General features: G+C 45.0%; 1 long non-coding RNA gene across 1 annotated transcript; it reads right to left on the reverse strand.

Annotated features, from left to right (window-relative positions):
* Positions 1-6,948: 6,948 nt before the first annotated feature.
* On the reverse strand, positions 6,949-14,940 carry LOC148595135 (uncharacterized). The gene is made up of 3 exons (XR_015913224.1): positions 14,848-14,940; positions 13,353-13,406; positions 6,949-7,032 (listed from the first exon to the last, which is right to left on the reverse strand). It is a non-coding gene; the product is annotated as an uncharacterized LOC148595135 (long non-coding RNA).
* Between the last annotated feature and the right edge of the window lie 7,368 nt (positions 14,941-22,308).

Below are 22,308 nucleotides of genomic sequence, written 5' to 3' on the forward strand. Positions count from 1 at the left end.
ACACTCATCATGAGCAGTGGAACTAAACAGAAGAAAAGAACAGTAAGCCAGACCTTCCACTGAATCTCAGCTAAGGTTTGACCTGGCTCCTTAGTTACACACAAATCTCTGGCCATTTAAATGCAGCCCCATCACAGAACTGTCCTGTGTCTGGCACAGAACTGCTGTGCACGACTTGGGCTACCCAAACCCCCAGCTGCAGGAGGAGAGGGGCTGGCGGGGGCGCTGAGCACACACGGGCAGGTTGTCCGCCCAGCGCTGTCACGCGCGAGGCAGCGAGGCCCTGCGGGCGCCGTCAGCGGAGGTTGTGCAGCTCCTCCTCAGCTGATGTCTCCTGGCTTCGGGCCACGCGGGAACTGCAGCAAGCACCTCTCAGACTCGGTAGGCTGCTCGCCCCCGCGCTGCTAGAAGCTGTTCATATCACGGCGACGGAGGCTGTAAGAGAGCCTGCGTACATCCCACTAGGCTTCCTTGTTCCGTAGTCAGTGTGTGTTGTTTTTAGGTTTTTACAGAAAACTAAAACGGCATTAGAATGTCTCACCATTGCCCCCCACTGCATAATCAGCTCCCAGGGGTGCCCCCAGGGACTCTGACCTAAACATCTCAGGAAATCTGGGCTATTTTCAATGTGCTGCATTGGCCAGGGCTTTTTACAACCTTTCAGCTGCAAAGTTTGATGTCCCAAATCAGAACCCAGCTCATGTCAAGATTTAGACAGTTCTTTATGAGGGAAAAGTAAGGCATGCCCTCCCACTACCATAGCAGTTACAGAGAAAAGATCAGCCCAGATCTTGCAGTTAACACTTCCTGGGAGGAATGGTCCCAGGTGAGCTAAAAATAAAAGAATTTGTAATAGCCTGAGTGCCATGGTTATTTTGTCAGGTAGGGGTGGAGGAGGAATGATACATTTCTTGTCAACTCTATCCAAAAAACATATATTTTTTTTCCTCCAAAAGATGCTTTAATGAACATTTGGATCCGTCTCCTCAGACAAAATCCTCGGATGAAAAATCTGAGATTTAGTTGTTTTGAGTCTACTTTTGCTCTACTGCAAGAAAAAAGTCCTGTTAAAAACCTCTTCATGATTAGGTTTGACCTGCCAGACACTGATGTGTCTGTGTTAAATTTATTATAGCAGATATCCCATGCTTGCACAGCAGAAATAAGAAAAAGAACTTAATACTTGACTTCTGAGATCAAGTTAGTGAACTAATAAAGCTAAATCTCTAATAGTTCCTTATATTCACAACCTCTGGCTTGATGAGAACAAGATGAATAACAGATATCAGAGACCTCGTTTTGGGAAAAAAGTTTAGATCAACCACCTCAAGCCTGTTAGTCTGCAGTATGTAAATTGGACAGTTTTAATGGCAAATACTATCTATGTAACCAAAATACATTGAAAATTCCTTAGTCTAAACATGCAATATTATTTCAATACTAATGCCAGCCTTCAGGTCACCTAATGCATTATTAAGCGCTGTTTGACTCTCCAAGTATGTTTAAACACTTTGTGTGAACAAAACTCAGGTTTCATTAAAGTCCGTGCTAAAACATCGGCATTTCTATAGCTCCACAATAACATGTTCATGCATTATAAGGTTTATTGCTTTATCACACCATTAACCCAACCTTTTGTTTGGCAAAGGTCTTACCCTTACACCTGTTTTACAAACCAATAACACTAAGCTTCCCGGGAGCCTAATTGCATTTTGTTTGCAATGCTCAAGCTTAATATAGGCAACTGCTTGTTGCTACTTCTTATGTAACTAGATAATAAACTGTGAAACATCATGTGCAAAATTAATTGTAACATGGCTTGTTAATTATAAAAGGTGCACTGAAGTACATGTAATATGTTATCATAACAGCAGGCTGTTTGGTATGGTACACAGTAGTTAACAGGGGCACTGGAAGCAGCCCTGCTTTTAGTCACTTGAAGGGTGTCAGGATTATACCTGTCCTTAGAATATTGGCCCCAACTCCTGCAGCAGAAGGCAGGATTTGGTTTGCAGGGGAATATCAGCTGCCTGGGCAGCAGACAGGACCGGACAGAAATATATGTATAAATACAGTAAGAATTTACAGAATGTAAAGAAGATGGGGCCAAACTCTTCTTGGAGGTGGTCATTGACAGAACAAAGAGTAATGGGTACAAACTGAAACACAGGAAATTCCACCTCCATGTGAGGAAGAACTTCCTTCCTGTGAGGGTGACAGAGCCCTGGAACAGGCTGCCCAGAGAGGTTGTGGATTCTCCTTCTCTGGAGATCTTCCAAACCCACCTGGATGCCACCCTGTGCCACGTGCTCTAGGTGTCCCTGCTGGAGCAGGGGGTTGGATTAGATGATCTCTAGAGGTCCCTTCCAACCTCAACCATTCTGGGATTGTGTGATTTTCCCTCCATCATCCACACTCACAATCATCCATAGTCTAAGGTAGCTGATGACTGGGACCTCCTGAGGCAGCTTTGGGGTCTCTTACCTAAGCTGGCTAGTGTGTGGCATAGTCAATCAGTATCATGTCCCATTTGTACAGAACATTTCTTAGTGCCAAGTATTTTGGAGGCAGATTATTGAAAGGTTTTAGCTGTCTTTCATATTCACTCACCATCAATGGCAGGAAGCATCTATACACTGTTATTTACAATTCAATCTGACTACAAGCTGAATAAACACCCAAACATATAATATGGTTAAAGTATTATAATTAAGATTATAATTAAGAGAGATAAAGTGGCCTATGTAACAACACATTTTTTTACATTTATTTATTTTTATATTGTTAAGAAATATCACGTGAAACTATAATTGCCATCAAGGCCAGACAGAAATACAGACTACAGAATATGGATGCTGAGCTGGGAGGGACAGCAGGAAAGGACTATTGCTTACCAGTAGTCCAGTCTCAAAGGGACAGCTTCCAAGGCACTGATCTGGCAGTATGGCTCAAAGTTGCAAAGTTCATACAACTGGATTTCCCGATCACTGTCAGACAAATTTTAAATGGGTAACAGATTTCTCCTGTCAGTTGTCAGTCTATTACATGTTTTGTTTTAAATATTTTTAAAGTACTGTTTTTAGAGTGTCCATGATTTAAAGTCGCTATCTGGATTACCATTTTTTCTTTTCTTTTTTTTTTTAAATGAACATAGAATTTGAATTGAACAAGCTCGCAGAAGATTCTGCATAATTACCTCTCCCACAAAGATTTATCTTTATGTGTGGATTTATCATGGAGAAGTTTCAAGTAGATGACTCATGTTTGATACACGCTTTAGTCCTTGACCAGAGAGGGACTAACAAGCTTGTCACTGCCGTGATTTTGGAAAAGGGACCTCAACCCACTACTACTTGGCTTGAGATCATTTAAGGCCTCTTGCCCTTTCCCAAGATATGGTGACAGGAAATTACTAGAGTTAAATATTTACTTCTGAGGTGTATTTCTTGTTAGAGACCACTCACGCTGTTCCCAAGAGGAGTTTGTTGTATTGTGTCATGACAGTGAAATCCAACACCCACTTAGGCTTCTTCTTGGCTGTCTTCTCCTAAAAAGCAAGAGAGATTGTTGCAGATATAAAGCAGAGTGAAGAGCAATCCTGTCCCACTCCGGATGAGGTTTTTGCTCACCACTGTAGCACTGACAAATCAATCATTATATAACATCTTTTTTTTTTTTTTTTTGATGGTGATGATGTAGCTGGTTCTGGCCTCATGGTTTCGCAACATATGGTTACTCAGCTCAGGCATATGGACAGGGGTTTACAGGGGCTTCCTTTGGGCACTTGTTTGAACAAGATCTTACACCCCTCACTATTTGCATTATTTGAGGAGTTTCCCCCTTGAGAAACCTTCTGTTTTTGCTAGGCCTTGATGTGCCTCACATCCTCCCAGAGTTAGAACCACCTCTGTCTCAACATCTGTTTATGGATGTAGAGTAAGTGCATTTGCTTTCCCAAACACTAACTGCTACTTTTTTAATCACCAGACACCTATAACTCTTACCTGTTTGATAATGACAATGACAACCTTGCAGCAACACAACACCAAAAGCAATGGAAACTCCTATACAGTCATGAACCTTACTGGAATATCCTGTCTTTCCACAAGGACAACTTTTCAGCATTTGCTGGAGCAAATGAAAGGAATAGATATTTTCACCAAAATAAAATGCATCAGTGATTTCAGGTCCTCATGTAAGCCAGGGCAGCTAAAAGGATCTTGGGAATTAAAACAACAGCTAGTCATTCCCAGGAGTACTACACTGTATCCAAAACATTTTTCTATGGGCTTCCCCTGTACTAAGGAAGATACAGTTCTGCAGGTATTTTTTATTGCCCTTAACTAAACTTTAGACAGATTAGGTTGGTAATTTTTCTGGTTTATACGTACTGAAGTTTAACTACCTAAAGGTTCAAATTATAAGACTGTTGATCATGATATTGCCACATTTAAAAAATAAGTATTTTTTTAATGCCACATTATGCTTATAATTTGTAAACCTGCATGAGGTTCTGGATAATTCTAGAACTTTCTTGTGCCCACTTCTTTTCAATTAAGCTCCCTTTCTTTAAGATTTTGATCATCGACTTCTTTTTTAAGCTGGAGTGATAAAGCTAATAAAGCTATGAGCGCTTACTCACTGATAATTCTGTAATTTTATAGGCTTTATCTCTAACAACGGCATATAGCAAATATTTCTGCTTTAAATCATCACACAGTGAGAGAACTAATATAAGCTTGCATTTAAAGTGCGATTTTCTATTCCTGCAGAGCAGAATCACTTATGAGCATCGTAATTTAGACTAGCATTTGAATAGAGGATTCAGCATGAGGCAAGAAGGGCTTATAAGAAAATAAAATGCACCCACAAAGATCATCTTGCTCCGCCTCAGCTTCAGCTGCGCAGACCAGAAGGAGACGACACCGTCTTCCTGCGCCATCACCAGCGTGTGGTCAGCCAGGGGACACATGCGCAGGACGGGCTCCCCGGGGCAGAGCGGCCGCCGGGCGGCGGGGAGCGAGAAGGCCGCCCGCTTCAGGCGGGCGTAGGACCTGTCCTGTTCGGCGTACTCCAGCTGCATGTATGTGCAGAAGTCGTTCTGGCACAGGAGAGATCTGGTCACTCAGTGAGCACAACGGTAAAACACGGGATATGCTCACGCCAGGCTGGGCAGTGATGCCCCTCAGCGCTGCCAGGTGGATCAGTTTCCAGGGAGGGAAACCAGCACAGTTTGCAGCAGCGACTTGCAAGGCTTTCCTCATCTGTTCCCCCTTCTTCACCCCCTGAGCCCTCCTGCCTCCTCACCATCCATCACCAAACCCTTGAAGGCGAACACAGTCCCTCCTGCTTAGGGGATGCAACAGGGAGCAGGTGGTGCAGCATGTGCCGTCTCCCTGAGGGCCTCCAGGCATTGCATTCCCCTCCACAAAGAATCACTAAGCTTAGGAAAGACCTTCATCTTGCAGGAGGGCCTCAAAAGCACAGCTGGACAGGGTGTCACCGGCAGGTCTTGCACTGTGAGTTGAGGTTGTGCGGCTCCCTTGCTACCCTCTCGTCTCAGGCCACCTCTGCTAAGGGGAACGCGATGTCCCCAGGTGGACAGCACAGGCCCAGCTCCCACCCCCCTGGACAGGGGCAAGAAGCATGGCGGGGAGCGGTTGGGCAAGAGATGGGATGAGAATATGGGCCTCCTTGCTCGCTGGGCACTGCTGGTCCAAGAGACATGACTTTGTGCTCATATTTTTGTAAATAAAAGCTTTATCATAGAAATACTCTGCTACCTTATCAAGTCTTCCTCCAAGGGGCAACAAACTCTAATGTTATAAACACCAACTAACAGGAAGAATAAGGGCCAGGGGAGGGCAGGATGTCTGCCAGAAGCAACATCAAATGCTTCTGCATTTTTTGGAAGTGTCCAGTAGGTGCCTACTGCTGTGCATGGAGAGGAGCAGGACACGGGTATGGAAGTGCCTTTGTACAAGTTTGAACTGGATGAGGATTTCAGGATAATTTACCCAGCTTCTTTCTCAATTTGTGCAAAACTCCCAAAGAAACTTGGATCCTTTCCCAAGAAAATCCCAGTCTAAAATAGAATGAAAAAGTGCATTTTACAAAATAACTTTAATATGAAAATTTGAAATTATTTAATACTTCCTCTCTTTAATATACTGTGAACCCTGACTTAAAGGTCAATTCTGTTGCTGAATTTTTGAGGTTGCAGTGCTATCATTCCTTGCTGACTAAAAATTTGTTCTCCAAGTTAGAGTAAACAAAATAACAAGCCCCCCTCCAACCTGTCCCAAATGGATACTCACCCACTGAATATTTCCTGTTGCAGCATAGTCTATTTTCATGAAAAGCTTTTCAACTTGCTCGTCATTCTGAAAAGGGTGTATGATAAGATAAACATATTTGAGACAAATATGTGAAAAGTAATTGAGTTAATATCCACTACTTTCATAGTAGATTTTTATTCAGCTGGCAATAATTGGGTTTTGCAGTCTCAGCTTTGGTGCTGCTTTCTAAATGAGTAACAGAATTTCAGGAATACATACTTTTCCAAACATGGATCAGACTAATCCAATTATGAAATAATTTTACATAAAAATGCTAACCTCTTAATGACTGAACAAAAAAGATAGTGGCCTAGATATTGTTCATTTCTGCTCTCAGAGTTATTCTACAGTTTTCACTTAATACCATCAATCATTCTTAATCTCCCTTTTCACAAGCACAAACAAGTAACCGAACTGGACACAGGGAGCAACTATATATTTAAAATGCGGTTCTCCCATATTCCATATTTTATTTTGAATGCCTAATATTCTGGGTTTTTAGGAAAATTCAGAGGCTTCAACAGCACAAACCTCAAATGATCTCGTATCTGCAGGGTTAACAAAATGTGGTGTTCCTTTCAAGGCTTTTGTAAAATTGTAGTTCACTCACTGTGTTATGTGGACTCATGCACTTCTTCATTATCTGCTTAAACTTCTCTAAATCCAGTGATTTGTACCCATCCTTTTCCAGTTCCTGAGAGTAAAAGAAAGAACGAGAAACTGCTGAAAAAATATTTTTATTTTTAAAGATTATTCATTAACAAGCATGTTAATGTGAACATAGATTCTGGCAATTTAGTCTAAAATTACAATCATTTTCTTCATTGTTTTATGGGCCATCCAACCTGAATTCTTTACTTCAGTAGTTAGAAAATACATTCTACATTACCTTAGTACCCTGGGATGGATGTTGTCTCCTGACTTTAGTGTCAACTGGACTTATATCTCTGTGTATTTTTCAGCTTAGTGATACTATTTAATAGACAAAATAAAACCTTGCTTTCAGCTATCTGGATGCAAAAGTCTCGTTGTTGTTCAAAAATGAAGAAAAAAAAAAAGAGCAGGAAATAAACCCAAGTCCTTTCTTTGCACCAGCAGACAAAATATGGTAATTTCAGGTTCCATAGAAATATAGCTATTACTCAGAAAAGCATAGTTTGCAACTTTTAAATAGTGTATAAAATATGGCAAAGTGCTTTCAAAACACATACACTATGGATCCTATGGGATTGAGATTTTTGCTCAGAGCTGGGGAGATTTTTGCTCAGAGCTGGGGCAAGTCTTGCTAAAGATCATCCATATCCTGAGCTTAATGTGTCCTCCTGAGGAGAATGGAGCAGGAAGTCAAGAGAGAGAAGATATCGGGTGCTCTTTAATACCTGCCTAGCCAGTGGATGGTGCAGGAAGACAGCAATTCCCTTTAACCCTCAGCAGTGAGTGGTGTCCCCCTTGGCCTTTTGGGGATTCATAGAATCATAGAATGCTTAAGGTTGGAAGGGACCTCTAGAGGGTCACACATGCAGGGTCACCTAGCGCATGTGGCACAGGACTGCATCCCAAGCAGGTTTTGAAGATCTCCAGAGAAGGAGACTCCACAGCCTCTCCGGGCAGCCTGTTCCAGGGCTCTGTCACCCTCACTGTTAAGAAATTTTCCCTTGAGTTCCTGTGGAACTTTTGAGGCTTCAGTTTCTGTCAGTTTCCTCTAGTTCTGTCAGCAGCCACCACTGAAAAGAGGCCAGCACCATCCTCCTCACTGTCTCCCCTGAGGTACTTATAGACACTGATTAGATCCCCTCTCAGCCTTCTCTTCTCCAGGCTGAACAGGCCCAACTCCCTCAGCCTCTCCTCATAGGGCACAGGTTCCAGGCCCCTGATCATCCTTGTAGACTCTCCTGGACTCATCCTGGACTCTCTCCAGCAGTTCCACATCCCTCTTGTACTGTGGAGCCCAGAACTGGACCAGTACTCCAGATGTGGCCTCACCAGGGCTGAGTAGAGGGGCAGGATCACCTCCCTCGACCTGCTGGAGATGCTCTTCTTAACGCACCCCAGGATCCCATTGGTCTTCTTGGCCACGAGGGCACACTGCTGCCTCATGGTCAACTTGTCATCCACCATGACACCCAGGTCTTTCTCTGCAGAGCTGCTCTCCAGAAGGTCGATCCCCAGCCTGTACTGGTGCCTGGAGTTATTTCTCCCCAGGTGCAGGACCCCACACTTGGTCTTGTTGAATTGCATGAGGTTTTTCACTGCCCGGTTGTCCAGTCTGTTCAGGTGCCTCTGGATGGCAGCACAGCCCACTGGGGTATCAGCTACTCCTCCCAGTTTGGTATCATCAGCAAACTTGCTGAGGGAGCACTCTGTGCCTTCATCCAGGTCATTGATGAATAAATTGGACAGGACTGGACCAAGGACTGACCTCTGGGGTACACCACTAGCTACAGGCCTCCAACCAGTCTCTGCACCACTGATCACCACCCTCTGAGCTCTGCCATCCAGCCAGTTCCTAATCCACCTCAGTGTCCACTCATCTATCCCATACTTCCGGAGCTTGCCCAGGAGGATATTGTGAGGGACGGTGTCAAAAGCCTTGGTGAAGTCGAGATAGACGACATCCACCGCTCTCCCCTCATCTATCCAGCTGGTCATTCCATCACAGAAGGCTATCAGGTTAGTCAAGCAAGATTTCCCCTTGGTGAATCCATGCTGACTGCTCTTGAGCACCTTCTTGTCCTCCACATGCCTGGAGACAACGGCCAATATGAGCCATTCCACCACTTTTCCAGGGACAGAGGTGAGGCTGACTGGCCTGTATTTTCCTGGGTCCTCCTTCTTGCCTTTTTTGAAGACTGACGTGACATTGGCCTTCTTCCACTCCTCCGGCACCTCCCCCGTTCTCCAGGATCTTTCAAAAATGATGGAGAGCGGCTTAGCTATGGCATCTGCCAGCTCCCGCAGCACTCTGGGGTGCATCCCATCAGGGCCCATGGATTTGTGGGTATGGAGTTTCCTTAGGTGCTCTCTGACCCAACCTTCCTCTACCTAGGACAAGTCTTCCTCTCTCCAGGCTTCTTCTCTTGTCCCTAGGGCCTGGAGCTCTAAAGGGCTGCCCTTGGTAAACACCGAAGCAAAGAAGGCGTTCAGCAACTCTGCTTTTTCTGTGTTATTCATAACCAGGGTATCCACCCCGTTCACCAGCGGACCCACATTTTCCCTGATCTTCCTTTTGCTGTTAATATATTTGAAGAAGTTTTTCTTGTTATTTTTACCATCCCTTGCCGGATCGCGTTCCATGTGCCTTAGCTTTCCTTGTCGCATCTCTGCGCTGACTACGTTCCTGTATTTCTCCCAGGGGGCCTGTCCTTTTTTCCACATTCTGTATACCGCTGCCTTCTGCTTGAGCATTGCCACAAGCTCCTTGCTCATCCACACAGGTCTCCTGCCCCCTCTGCCTGCCTTCCTACACACAGGGATGCCCTGTTCCTGGGCGTGGAGGAAGTGCCGCTTGAAAACTAACCAGCTCCCTTGGGCCCCCCTTCCTTCTAGAGCTCTAGCCCTGGGATTCTTCCAAGGAGGTCTCTAAAGAGGCTAAAGTTGGCCCTCCTGAAGTCCATTGTTGCAAGGCTACTTACAGCCCTGTCTCCTCCTCATTGGATCCTGAACTCCACCAACTCATGGACACTGCAGCCGAGGCTACCCCCCACCTTCACATCTCCCACAAGTCTCTCTCTATTTGTTAGCACGAGGTCCAGTAGCCCACCTCTCCTCATTGGCTCCTCCACAAGCCACGTCAAAAAGTTATCATCAACGCACTGCAGGAACCTCCAGGACTGTTTGTGCCTGGCTGTGTTGTCCTTCCAGCTGATGTCAGGATAGTTGAAGTCCCCCATGAGAACCAGGGCCTGTGACCGTGAGGTAATATCCAGCTGACTATAGAAGGTCTCATCAACTTCCTCGTCCTGGTCAGGTGGCCTGTAGCAGACACCCACCACAGTGTCTCCCACATTAGCCTGCCCTCTAATCCTTACCCACAAGCTCTCAACTCGCTCATCCTCCACTCCCAGGTTGAGCTCCATGCATTTCAGTTGCTCTCTCACATAAAGAGCAACTCCACCACCTCGCCTTCCCAGCCTGTCCTTCCTGAAGAGCACATGGCCTTCCATGGCAGTGCTCCAGTCGTGTGAGCTATCCCAGCATGTCTCTGTGATTCCAATGAGATCATGACGCTGGGACCGCACACAGATCTCCAGTTCATCCTGCTTATTCCCCATGCTCCGTGCATTGGTGTACAGGCATTTCAGGGAAGTAATTGAGCCTGCAGGTTTCCCAGGAGGGGTGAAAGAGGACCCTCTGTGATCATTTCCTATCCTCACTTCCCCACTAGCATACTCCCGCTGGATGCCATCTGACCTAGGCTGTGTGGTCCTGATTGCCCTGTCCATGTGACACTCCCCTTCCCCTTTCTCGCCTAGTTTAAAGCCCTCCTAACCAGGTTGGCCAGCCTTTTGGATTGTCAGATGAAGGAATAGAGCAGCTTTTGGATAGCGATGAGCAAGAAAACCAGGTACCTGCCAGGCTGGGAATGCGGCCCAGGCACCCCAACTGCAGCCACAGCTCTGCTCTCATCCCTCCCAGCCTCCTCTGAAAATGAAGCAAGTGTGTTTGCTGCTAGACTCCGAAATGTGTTTGCTGGTAGACTCTCTTGGAATGCCAACCCATTCATGCTTCCCCTCCTTCCTGGCATCTGTAAAGCTTGTAACTGACTTTGGGTGATTTTTTTCCATCCTGCAAATCTTTCTCTGCCTCTGACACTTTCTACTCCCTGGCTCCCTTGTCTTGCTCTCTTTTCTAGTCTCTCCACTTTCTCTATGTTCAGCTACTCGTTTCCTCCCTCTTCTGCTTCTGAGGTTCAGTCTACTTCAGAGTCAGGGTCACAGACTAGTTCCTATGAAAAAGGTGCAGAATGCAGAAGAACACTGTTTTCCCTCCCTGCAGCCCTGCTTCCAGCCTCGGAGTCACCTCCTCACACACCTTCTTTTTTTTTTTTTCCTCCTCTTTCTTTGATGTCCTTCACTGCTATGAAGACAACCTGAGTCAGTCAGATATCCTGGAGGCAGTGAGCCAGTTTCAGCCAAGGTCCTGAGGTGTGATTGCTTCAGGTCATACAGAAAACAGTGCTATTTATTCTTTATTTAAAGTGTCTCAGCATTATTTCTAGGACTTGAATTCAGCCATCTGGGATTTTTTTCTGTTTTGCCAGCATTGATTACTGCACTGCTCAGCTTAGCAGCCCCCCCACAACCAACTGGCAGTATCTGCAGAGAAGTTGGGATGTTTCTGGCAGGGCACTTAGTCTGCAAATTCACCCCTTCTGCAGCTGGATCATTGACTCCATGGCAAACAATTTGCCCACTTAAAAAACTGTTGTAGTTACTGCCAAAATTGCTAGGCTTTCTGGTGTGAATCATCTCATTTCTGAGTTCTGGCAACTTCATTACTCCCCTGAGTATTTCATGAACATGTTGGAGAGACAGGGAAGCACTGTGATTTTTACTGATAGGTTCAGATTTGGGGCACAGAAGCCGAGCTTAGGCAGATGTGTTCAAACTACAGTCCTGCTGGGCCATGCACCTCAGGCTCCATGCTCTGGAAATCGTGTGCCAGGTAGGGAAATGCTGAGGATGCGCTTGGGTTCATGCCAGCACTGCGATGAAGCCAACGGAGGAGCACACTCAGTACAGGGCCTGCGAGGAGCCCAGCACCTGCAGGTGGGCTGTCCCACAGGCCCGGTGACCTGCTCGTGTCAGACAAGTGCTGGAGCTTGGAGCAGGGGCCGAGCTCCGACCAGGCCTCCGTCACCCTGTTTCTGCAGGCGGCTCGCCCTCCCCTTGCAGGCACAACAAGCATCTCCCAGGGACTGCTCCAGTTGCTCCTCTCGTGAACAGCAGCAGCACAAGAGCTGTATTTAGCCTCTTGATTGCAAACATTTTGCAAGGGGAGGAAAGGAACAGTGCTGTTATTGCTGCACGCCATCACTGTGTGTGTAGGCTGTCCAACCTACAGCTGCTCTTTTTTTTTCTGTCTAGATGCCAGGTTTCCTCCTCTGTTAAAAAGATCTTTCCCTTTTGACAGCTTTTGGCTTCTTCCATATTACTAGCTCCCAAAAGCAGCTGGTGGCTCTAATCCCAGAGACCCGTTTCCCTCTCCCTTCCTCTTCCAAAATGCGATTTCCTCCTTGAGTGCCAGAAAACACGAATCATTGTGAAGAAGAATAAATTTATCACCAGCAAACATCAGATGCCCCAGGTAACCACTGCATATTGACAAGCCTTGCGTCCCTCCCTTCCTAAGCCTTGTGCCAGGTAAGGAGATTCCCCTGGACTGCCATCACTTAGGGAAGCTCAGCAGTAGCACTGGCTTCTTTTGTGGGGGCTTGGCTGCTATGGCAGATCTGCTCCCTTGCTGCCTCCAGGCATTTGCTCCCATGCTTGTGCTCAGAGGACACATTGCGGGGCATTTGATGTCGTGTGCAGGTGGCAACAGGAAAGATTCCCCATATTGGGATTTTAGAATCCCGAAAGAGAGATATATTGATTAAAGAGAACATAGAATACTTCCCTATTGATTATAAAGCACTGATTGTTGAGTATTCCTGTGAATACCCACATGGGAATGAGCAACCTCTGTAAAGAATATGCTCCAAGGAGATTGCTGAAACCAATACATCAGGAAAACAGCCACTTTTCAGAGAGAGTGAATGACTACATCAAAGTTATTATAAATCATAATTTCCACCCCAAACGTTCTTATTCCAAAGCAAACTGATGTGACAATCACTCAGGGAAGAAAGTGTCAATTAGAAGCATTAACATTGCACAAAACACATTGCACAAACATTGCACAAGATAGATAAGGCATTTTTCCCTGCTCCCATGCTTCTCTCCAATCAACATGTGGTTTTGGCCATTTTTTATGTTACACTAAGAGATAACAATTTCACTGGTAAAACCATACCTGAAATGCAGAATTCAGTCTCTGAAGTTGTTCAAGAGTCATTTGTTGTTCAATCTTGTAAAGTATAATAATAAAAACAAAGTGTTAAAAAATAAGTCACCTATAGTGCTATTAGGCTTACATGCAGTAATGCTTCACAGTGTATTATTTAGGTGCCTTTAGAAGGGACAAGATCTGAACTAATGAGCAGACACCTTTCTTTTCCTCTCAGATTGTTTTCTTAAATACATTTACTGTGAAAAGAAGGTCTCATTTGTATATCACACTCTCTAAATAAGTATCTTTCCTGCACCTACTACCTACATGAAAGACAATGAGAATTCAGCATTAATTTTGAAGGGAGCAGCACCAACTCTATTTTAAGCCCATGGTATCAGCCATTCCTGCCTTGGGTGCTTCTGTGGCTAATGCCCTCAGCTGGAGTCACTGGCCGGCTGGCTTACAGCCCCTTCCTGCACAGCCAGACTGTGGCAAAGCAAAAGAACAACCAAACACACTCCACATGCCAGCAGTGGCAATACCTTTTTACACAGTCATCATCATAAGCGTAATCAATACTTAGCATTTATACTGAAAATTTTGCCTTCTGAGCAGCAGCCAAATAATTAAGATCCTAATTTTGCTCTTGAACACCAATATGCCACCACTCCCTCATCCCATCCTGCTTTCCTGAAAGTGAATAAATAACTGGCTGATTAGAGAGAAGGCATTTTTTTATTTACAATGATCAGTCTTGTTCATACTATGCATGTTCAGGTCCTGACCACAGTCCAAAGCGCTGTCATTCACTTAGGAGCAGGTCATGTTGCTGTGTCCACCTAGAGACCTGGACCTGCTCAGAAGTTGGATCCGTCTGCATCCACGCATGGAATTTCCTCTGACTAATCAAACCTCATACTTGCTGTATACCTGCTTATCCATATCTGCTCCCAGACCTTTCACACCCTATTTGTTTTGCTTTTGCTCTGGCAATCCTGTATTCTGCATCCTCCCTACTTCTCCTTACCTCCCACCCACATGTTCTTGAGTTTTCAACTCCAACTCAGCTCAGTTAGGGAAAAGAGAGCTTCTCTCTGCTCCATCTTCTGGGGATTCAATGTAAACATTACAGCCTAATTGAGATAGGCAGGTTTCTGGAAATGATTGCCTGAGCAGCAGGCTTCAGTTTGGGCAGCTCACACTGTCAAGATAAAAAAGAGCTTGGTTTCTCTGTCCCTGGATCTGCTGCAGAGCCAATACCAGCACTATATAAAGTTTGAATTATGTAGCCACTCTCATATTTTTTGCTGGCTTGCAGATTCCCATCTTCCACCTTGAATAGGCACCCATCTAACTCAGCTTGCCATCACCAGTTCTTTACATGTTACTGTAAATAAGTTCACCCAAAGAGCTATTGTCAGCTCTGTGTCTGGCTGCCCAGCTCCTCTGGGTCCAATCCTGCTCACAACAGGGACTGCTAGAGGCCGAGGGATGCACACTGTAATGTCCACAATACCTTTCCTTTTGAGAGGCTCTTTGCAGGGTTGAAGTGACGCTGAACTTTCAGGTTTTCTGATATATTTTCCATGAGGCCGACTGAGTAACTTCTCTGCTGCCTTTTCAGCATCTCCTTTGCCAGCCATTCTGGGAGGGGAGAGGCATCTTCCCGGGCTTCTCCTGGAAAGTCGCTGGCACAAGCAGGAGATGCCACCTGCAGCCGGAGGCCTCCCCGTGACGCCTGGATGTGCGGATGTGCAGGGCCCCCAGCCATGAGGGGCCCTTGCAGCTCGCTCAAAATGCTGCAGAGCCAAAAACAGCAGAGAGTGACAGGCGGGTGGTGGCGAGAGGGGTTCAGTTTTTAAGTCTTGGCACTGTACTGCTACCCAAAGCTTGCAAAGCCGTTCATAGAGGCACCAAAGCTTTACCACGGAGGTGGCACTTGAGAGCAGGGCCCCGCTCTTCTGCTTGCGCTTCAAGCCTGAGGCTGGGCAAATTGCTGGGAGACCTAAACAGGTTACCCACCTCCTAGACTAGTTCTCAACCTGCCCTCCTCAACCAACCTGGAAGGATGTCACCAGTGATGCTGGGGCCCTATGCCTTCCTGCAATGGGTAGTGAAAGATATTTAGGGCAGTCTAAAACACTAGGTCTGTCTGGAAGGCCTGGTACAGCTCAAGTGTGGATACTTTCTGTTAGTCCTCTCCTGGTCCTGTTCTGAACCACTTCTCTCCAAGATGCTGGCCTTGTAGACAGCCCCCCCCAAAAAAGGACCATTGCAGAAACAAAATATGGACGTGATGCACCATGTTTGTCTCCTGCTATTCCATACAGTGCTTCAAAACCATCACAGCATGATTTGCACCTTCAGCCCTCCCTTCTGCCACACTTCAGAACATGCAAAGCACACCATGGGCTACAGAACATCCTTCACATTATTGCAGATATTTTGACCTGAAAAAAATCTACAAACAGTAATCAAGTCTTGGGGCCACAGAGGTATTGTATGGAGCCCAGATGAGACACAGGGCTCAGTTCATATGCACCCAGTCTGCTCCAGAAGAGACTAGTTGAAAGCAGTGGATATAGCAGGTTGTCTGTGCAACTTCGCTTTGGAGCCAGGGATTGGTCCATAGCTTTCATTTATTTAGGAGTCAACTACAAGCAGCTATCAGGGAGCTATTGGACTGGTCTTCAGCCTTCCCTTCTGACTAAATCCACACAGCTCTCCTCCTAAGCCATATGCTCTAGGCCCTGGCTATCTTGGATTTTTTCAGTTGCCCCATAGTTCCCTTGAACTGGGAGGCCCCCAAATAGACACAGCATAATGAATGTTATCCTGCAGCCTTTACTCTGTTACCACCTTCCTGCATCCGAACACTCCTCTTTTGCCAGCCTTCAGACAGGACACCCTTGCTGCCCCCTCTTCTCACCTGCCAAGCAGCTTCCTGGCTCTTCTTTCTACTTTTTAACCACAATGGCAACACAGTGCAGACATGAAAAAGGCCACTGCATCCAAAGAGCTTACATCTTTTTCAATAAGTCTATAAACCAGTATTCCTATCCCTTCCCAAAAGGATGATAGGGAATGCTAGTCTGCTCATGTGCTAAGGGCACACTGCCACATTCATTAACGCTGTTGTATTTGTATTTCTTCCTTCACCTTATTATATATATTTCCTTGTATTTGTATCCCTCATGCATAGCTATTAGATATAGTTCAGCTGTAAAATCCAAGGGCAAAGCTTGTCACTTCCTGGGCTTGGACAGGCCCTAACTCTTTGTGGGAATCCAGAGGTTGGGCTGCTGAGTATCACAGCAGTTACTGTCAACAGGAACATACTTAATACTGAAGGCAACAGAATGGCACTTTAGTTGGTGCTTTCTGACACTTGCTCTAGCTGCATCTGTGAAAAACACAGAAGAAAGAAAATTTAAGGGAAGAGGACAACTGTTTTATAAATTGCAAATCTGCTCAAGTCTTTTTCAGATGACAACAGTGTTCATGCTGCTACATTACAGAAAAGAGTCTTCTGTGCCAGAAGAGCCTGCGATTTCCAGAATGTTAGTAATCAAATACATTATGTAACTGAGAATAACATGGATGGAGCTCAGATCACTATAATCAGCAAACAGTTTGTTTCTTCCAGGCTCCGGCAGGCAAAAAAAAAAAAAAATTAAAAAGTCCCACCCCCCACTGAGACACATGAGTAGAATCGGCCCTGCCAAAAGGCTGCTGATCCTTCTCTGCTGTAAATCATGTTTCTATGAAACTAGGCAACAGAGCAGTGATCCATATGCCAGGTGGTTTTCTAGGTCACCTGAGAGACCATCCTGTATCAGAAAGTCATAGTTTGTCGGCACATGTGGGCTTTAAAGGTGTGTGTGAGGGTGCCTGGTTCATGCATTACTGAGATTTTTTGTTATCTTTTGCAGCCACAGTGAGAATTATTTCTCCTCACACACCAGCAGTGAGGGAGGAGTATGGGGGAAGGCTGTACGTGACTATCACATTGAGCTGTTAGCATTAAAATACACACATAAACCTACACAGATGCCCAGAATTCTTGAATCCTAAGCCCTGTTCACTTCGAACTGGAATTTGTGTCATGTCTGTATAGTTACCATACACTGCTGGAGAAAGATTGAGTGGGACCAGGAGACAGAGTTTTATCTGTAATGGTCTCTATCACTCTACAGTGTTAAGTGCCACAAAGAGCCTACAAGATGGAAACAGAGCAAGAGAGCAGGGATGACTACTTTAAGCATGCCCCAATTCCCAGACAAGGAAATTTAGCCTAGACTGCTCTCAATGAGGCAGTCAGGCATTGCTGGGGCAGGCTAAGAGAGTGGTAGTATAACATATTTATGTTATGACATATTAATTAATGGCTTACAATATGGTAAATTGCCATTAGTTGAGTATCCATTTGATCTACAGCAAAGGAAAAAGAACCAAAACAAGCACTTTTTTTTATGAAATTGACTTTTTCTTCCCAATTTCTTATTTCTGGTTTTGAACTCCTCATTAAAAGGTCAATATTTAAATAAATATTTTTTAAGTAAATGCACTCACTATAAAAAAATGAAAAAAACTATGTCTGTACATAACAAAGTCTGTTCTCCCTAATTTAGGGGAACAACTGAATTTCAACTGACCTTACAGAACACTTCTCCAGGCATAGTAAAAGCACTGTTTTTGTCAAAGTTTGGTTGTTCTGAAGTAGTACCAACCCTGCCATTCCTCACTGCAGACCTTCTCTCCTGGGCAAGCACAATGCTGTTAAATAAACAACTGGATTTCTATGGGTGATAAATGACCAAACATTTCTGTATGCCTTGTCACCGTATTATTATCATTATTGAGACCAGAAGGAACAGAGATGAAGTCAATTTGGGGCAAAATTCAGCAAAATACTGTTTGCCTAGTGAACAAACACTGTTCATGCAGATATGGATCAAATTCTAGACACTGAGTACTGTTTTATGTCCCTTCAGTGAAAAGCCCTTCCAAACTTAGTGTCTTCTTTCCACAAGGGCTCTCTCACATTGCAGTCAAATCACCTATCTTATTTATTTATTTATTCACTTATTTATATATATATATATTTTATTATTTTCCCAGCTAACCATGTTGAACTCTTGAAGACTATCAGTCCCCACAGCACGAAAGTTGTCCTGAGTTATGCCAACCCTGTTTATGGATCACCTCTGTGACTTTTTGTTGCAAGACATTTCTATGGACTTCACTGAGGTTTTGCATTTCAAAAACAATGTTTGACATCTGATGTATCATTTCTGTTCTAGTCCCTACCACCTCCATATACAGTGGTAGATATTTTCCATCTCACTTGCTAGCATCACTTCTATGCTCTTTCCCGTTGCAGTGCTGAGAACTCAGGCTGACAAGGTGTCCTCACTTGGGATGCTGCTTTCTGGGATACAGTTCCCAGTTCAGTGGAGCTGATCTGCGCTCCTTGTTCCAGTAACTTTCACATGTTGAGTGAATGAGCTCAACTTCCTATGCTATTCAGCTCACTCTATGTTATTCTTTTGCTTTCAATGCATCCAATCAGTCTTTGAGTTATCCACAGATTTGAGCAGTGAAAATGTTATATTAATTCCAGAGAGAGGTAAATATTGATATGTGTCCAGCCTCCTCACAATCTCTAAGCAACCTTCTCATATTCAGATATGGTTTCTTGTTAGTTATTTGCTGTGCATATATCAATCATTCAGTTTTCAGTCAGTTTAATATGATCATGTTGATCACGCTAGTCAGAATAGCTCTTAGTACTAAATAAAACACATTACAGATTTCTGACATCTATACAATTACCTTTATCAATATAGCTCTATGCTAATAAACAAAAGATTATTTGTTTCACAGACCCACTCTTTATAGAAGTGTTGATGTCTGTTCCATTTTTGTTTAATTTTCTACAACTTTATATCAGTAACAATAAGTAACCTGCGCTATTACTAGGATGCTTGTGTTCCTTTATCATGTCCTTTGGGTACTCAACCATGGATCTTACTTTCCACTACCTATATCAATTCTCTTGACAAATTCTGATTTATATATTTTTTTCTTTTTTTCTGTGATGTTTTTAATTATATCTATTTTCTGTCCCTTTACTATATACAAGCAGACCCACACCATCTATTCCTACTTAAACTAAATGTGTCCTATTTCTCTTGTCTTTTTCCTTGTTCAGACACTACTCTGACTTCTGTTCCTGTGCCTCTAGCTCCTTGTATTACAGCATTGCCACAATTTGGCTGTACAAGAAGTCTTGTTTTTTCTAAATGATGTATAGTGTGGAACCTCTGCTTCCAAACCACTTGCTCTGCTCATTCTCCAAGTTGTATATTTTATAACAAACTCTTTTTTCTGTCTTCTAGCAGAGAAGTAGACTGTATCCTGGAGTTGGATGGTATTTACCCACGCTGTTGGGAAGTTCTACAATGAAGATACTCTCTTGCTTTCTTCCCCTGGAGCTCTAAAAGTGTCCCGCTTGACAGGCCAAGGTGAATTTGTAAAGACATCCTCTTCACCTTAACTCCCTCCTAAATAGATGGACTCACTTATCAATAGTTAGAGAAACAAGGGACAGACACCAAGATGCTGATTGGTTGTAATCTTCATAACACTTGTGTTAAGAGAGCATAAAAGAAGTTAGTTTGAAAATAAAGTTGTCTCACTCTGCATCCCAGACTAAGTTCATTCCTTCTCAAGGCGCAACGAATGGAATGGAGCCCAGCGTGGGGCTCGGAGACTGGCTGTCTCTCCGGTTGCACCGTGTCGGGGAGAGGGAGACTGCGGACACCCGTTGGTCATCAGCAGAGCTCGTTTATTGTCTTACAAGCAAGTATTTTTATACAGGAAATAACTAGCCTCATACATATTGCAAAGCCTGAGCTCACGATTGGCTGTCGGGCTGGAAAGTTCTGGAATCCCTAGATGGCGAACCCCCACTATCAGGCCGGTCCTAACCGGTTCTTGCAATCCTCGTGGTTAGGACAATGTCAGGGTAACCTTGGTGTGCACTATAACCTACTTACACTAACTCCAGCTGGCTGCCAAGGCCCTTCTCCTTGAGCCAGAGCTGAACCACGTCCTCCACACTTCCCCCGTTTTCTTTTTGGGCTAAGAGGCTCATACGACCTTCGACGGCTCGCATTAGCATCTGCTGCAGACAGCGAAACATGCAAGGCATAATAAGCAAGAGTAACACTATCATAAGAACCATAGTAACCAGGCCTCTTAGTGCTGAAGTGACCCAAGGGCCTAAACCAAAACTTTTAAGCCAATCCTCAAAACCAAAACCAGAGGACACTTGTAGTTGATTAGTGAGATCCCTTAGGTTTTGGAGACTACGGTGGATCGATTCAGAATGGTCGGAGAGATTCATGCAGCACATCCCCTTAAAGTCCTCACACCCATGCCCGTGGGCCAAGAGCAGAAAATCAATGGCAGCACGATTTTGCAAGGTGGCATGTCGGACAGAATCTACATCCATTAAGAGATCAGAAATTGCCCGGGACGTGTCGTTCGTTTGCTTTGCAAGCCAACACCCCATTTTTCTGAGAGTGGTGAGGGCCTGTGCTGTTGCGACCCCGGGCGCCAGGATGGATGCTGCAATTACCTCTCCCGGAGACCAGAACTTTGCGTTAGAATCACATTCCTTTTGAAATTGGTGAGAGTGAATCCCTCTTTTAACTCTTCCAAATTTACGATGCAGGTCGAGGATCATGGATGTATTGGGGGTGAGTAGCGTTAATCGCCCTAGGGTGCAGGGACCCCTTATCATCCTGGAAGGTATGCCCTGCCAGGCCCTATCACCGCAAATCAGAAAGATTCCCGGTGGCAATTGCAGTGGGGCATTATTTGATCTGGCTCGCCCCTGTTTATAGCAGGGAGCGTGAAGGCAAATCGCTTGGAATCTCGAGGATGTAACCGTATAGTATAGAAACAGTCCTTGAGGTCTATTATCAGAATGTCCCACCCCTCAGGAATCATGGCTGGGTTTGGAAGTCCAGGCTGCAACGCCCCCATCGGCTCCATTTGGGCGTTAACAGCCCGTAAATCGTGGAGCAAGCGATATTTGCCCGATTTTTTCTTGATCACAAATATGGGCGAGTTCCAGGGACTCGTTGATAGTTGCAAATGTCCTTGTTTAAACTGTTCTTCTACAAGCAAGTGGGCTTGCTCCAACTTTTCCCGTTTCAACGGCCATTGCTTAACCACCACCGGATCATCCGATTTCCAGGTTAGTGGCAACGGGAATGACCAAGCAATGGCATTCAGATTAAAGGGTGTTCGTTGGTTAATATAACCCCCAGTTGAGCCAGTATATCCCTGCCAATTAGACATTGTACGGACTGGGGTAGCGGGACTACAGAGAGCGCCGCCATGACGTGGTTGTTTTCCAACGATATTCCCACCAGGGGGGTTTTTCTGGCTAGTGTAAGGCCGCCTACTCCCGTAATGGTATGACCTGATGCCAAGGTAGGCCAGCAACTGGGCCAGCTTCCAGGGGCGATAAGGCTTGCATCGGCTCCGGTATCCAATAGGGCTGCGATTTTGATCGTTTCCCCCTTAAATGTTATCCGCACCTCCTTTTTGGGCCGTTCCGATAGATCGACAGTAAGGAGCGTGAGCCCTGTGGAGCCAAAAGCTCGGTCACCCCGGGGTTGTACATCCTTGGGGGAAATTTCCGCCGCTAAATGGGGTATTGGAATCAATTGCCCGATTCTTTGTCCCTTATCAATTGTAATGGGTGGGAAGGGTGTGTATACCATCAGGCATATTTCTCCGGTATAATCGGCATCAATGACCCCAGGTAACACAAACAACCCCAACATCGAGGCAGACGAGCGTCCTAGGAGCAAGGCACCGGTGGGCCTGCCTGCTACGAGCAACGGTCCTTTTATTCCAGTAGGAACCCTTTCCGGACGATCAGTGTAGAGTGTTGTCT

Source organism: Tinamus guttatus, unplaced genomic scaffold (assembly GCF_059628265.1).
Source record: "Tinamus guttatus ecotype Peru unplaced genomic scaffold, ASM5962826v1 Tinamus_guttatus_pri_ptg000150l, whole genome shotgun sequence".
NCBI lineage: Eukaryota > Metazoa > Chordata > Aves > Tinamiformes > Tinamidae > Tinamus > Tinamus guttatus.